Genomic DNA, 2500 nt, shown 5'->3' with positions numbered 1-2500 from the left:
TATTTAAAAGAACTTATGAAGATTAAATCTAACAATCAATATAACCTTCGCTCCAACAATGGACTGTTTCTAACTTTCCCAACAATTAAGAGAAGGAAAACATTAGAAGATCGGGCATTCTGTGTAGCAGCCCCGACAGTATGGAATAGTTTACCAAAGAGTATTCGTAGGGAACAAGATTTTAAGAAATTTAAATCTCTGTTAAAATCTTTTCTGTTCAAAACAGCTTATATTTGACTTTTACTTTTATTTTAATTTTAATTTTTATTTATTATACTAGTTAGCACAATTATTTGTATATATTCTTTATTCTTGTAATCATATTCTTGAGATAATTGTATTTTATTTTTATATTTTATATTGTTGTAAACTTAGCGCATAAGGTTATATTCATATAGAGTTATGCACTCTATACAGTGCAAGTATTAAAGATTATTTATTTATTAATATTTCCGATTCAGAAATGCTTGCGAGTTAATTTACATCGGCCATGTTGTTTTGTTTGGAGCAGGCATTATTTACTCCATAGGGAGTGAATAATATTCTGCCACCATAATGTACCTGTTTACCATAAGAAAACCTTCACGGGCCTTTTGACTGATTACTTTAGTTTGACATCACGTTCTTACAAACTGGGTCTCATTCGCACGCTTGTTGACAGAGCCTACAAGATCAACAACACTTGGTTGGGTTTTCATGAGGATCGACATCACAAAGCTTACCAAAATCCTTCAGAAGAATCTTTTTTATTAATCGCTACCTCACACTTACTCGCCATGGCTGTAATCCCCCGGCTTCCGTCTCTGACACTATACGTACCTTTTACTTTAAATTACCTTACATTGGTCCTTTTTCTTTTACCACGCAGAAAAGGTTCGCCTTTTTGCTAAACGTTATTGTAATAATATTGATGTTAAGTTAGTTTTCTCATCATTTAAAATCGGCAACATGTTCATTGTGAAGGATCCTGTCCCTCATGGGCTCCGTGCAGGTGTGGTATACAAGTTTTTGTGTGCGGGCTGTTGTGCCTGCTATGTCGGCGAAACTACCCGGCATTTTTCCATGCGCGTACGTGAGCTCACTTCCAGTGATAGGACCTCGCACGTCTACAAACATTTACAGAATTCTGAGCATTGCCGCACTTTGTGCTCTAATGACTGTTTCAGCATCCTAGATCACGCTTCCACCACCTTCCAACTTAAGATAAAAGAAGCCATTCATATTCAATGGGAGAAACCTACTTTTAATCATCAACTTTATCATGTTAATTTACATGTAAAACTCTCTTTGTAATTTGTTATCTTTAAGAAAGTTATGACATTTTTTAATTACGAAGACATGTTTCGATGTTACAAACATCGTCAGTACAAAATATTTGAAAAACCGTTAGGACTTATATAACAACTAGGCGAAACTTGCATAATTAAATATGATTAAGTGACAAGAAAATCATAATCATATTTAATTATGCAAGTTTCGCCTAGTTGTTATATAAGTCCTAACGGTTTTTCAAATATTTTGTACTGACGATGATGTTTGTAACATCGAAACATGTCTTCGAAATTAAAAAATGTCATAACTTTCTCTTTGTAATCTTTTACATTGTCATGTTTCCTCTTGTTCTTACAGCTAATTAGCATTTTGGTTCACACTATATATTCAACTCTGTACTTTGTAATTTAAACTGAAGATGACAGAAGTTTCTGTCGAAACATGTTTTTAAATTTAAAAAGTGTTGTGTTTTTTCTTAAAATATTGATATCCCTGCTATTATCTGGACCGAGTGAATAATGCTCAATTACTCCGAGGTAGCAAACCAATCAGAGTGCTTGAAACACCAAGATCACTGAGTGAGTATATACTAAATATATGTATGTATGTATGTATGTATGTATGTATGTATGTATGTATGTATGTATGTATGTATGTATGTATGTATGTATGTATGTATGTATGTATGTACATATACATATTAAGTAAATGGATGTAGATGTAATACTGGAAAAAAATGTAATATATGGTAGACTGTTACGACTAATTTGTGAAAATTCAAATACTAAATAATAAAAGAAGAAACTGAAAGCTAATATGTTTCTTTGCAGATATTAAAACCGTTGGGATCAATTATTGTCCTGCCTTTGAAATGAAAAAAGCTTCCTTGGCCTTACAGATTGTGTTGAAAAATATTTTTCTATAGAAATTAAATTAATTGCCTATCTGATCCAACATACACCGACAGTTTGTCTACAGTTGCTTGAACATTGTTTTCTCGCTGCTCGAAGTTGGCTTCACAGATTTTTCAAACTTTCCATCTTGAACAAGGAATCAAAATGGGCAAAACCAGCACTTATCGTTTGCTGCAGTTTCTGTCGGTTTGCTTACATTTTTTGCCGCTTTTTTGGGTGCAAGTTGATGCTCCAGGGCAAGTTTGTTTACAACTGCATGGTTAAGTGATTGACAGCTTTATTACTTTCTCTTACTTTATTGGTCAATCATTGTG

At 33.2% G+C, this 2500-nt stretch overlaps 1 protein-coding gene across 3 annotated transcripts in view; it reads left to right on the top strand.

The window, feature by feature from the left end:
• LOC137992238 (protein argonaute-2-like) overlaps window positions 1-2500 on the top strand; it is a 57503-nt gene that overhangs the window by 12142 nt on the left and 42861 nt on the right. Inside the window, exon 1 of one of the 3 annotated variants that reach the window (XM_068837448.1) lies at window positions 1727-1850. The exons of the other annotated variants lie outside the window; for them this stretch is intronic. The gene's annotated coding sequence lies outside the window, so the exon portion shown is untranslated. Of the gene's footprint in view, window positions 1-1726; window positions 1851-2500 lie in introns of those variants that run through there. 3 annotated transcript variants of the gene reach the window in all.

This window comes from Montipora foliosa, chromosome 2 (assembly GCF_036669935.1).
Source record: "Montipora foliosa isolate CH-2021 chromosome 2, ASM3666993v2, whole genome shotgun sequence".
NCBI lineage: Eukaryota > Metazoa > Cnidaria > Anthozoa > Scleractinia > Acroporidae > Montipora > Montipora foliosa.
The sequence above is the reverse complement of the archived record's forward strand: the minus strand, read 5'-3'. Positions and strand labels throughout refer to the sequence as shown.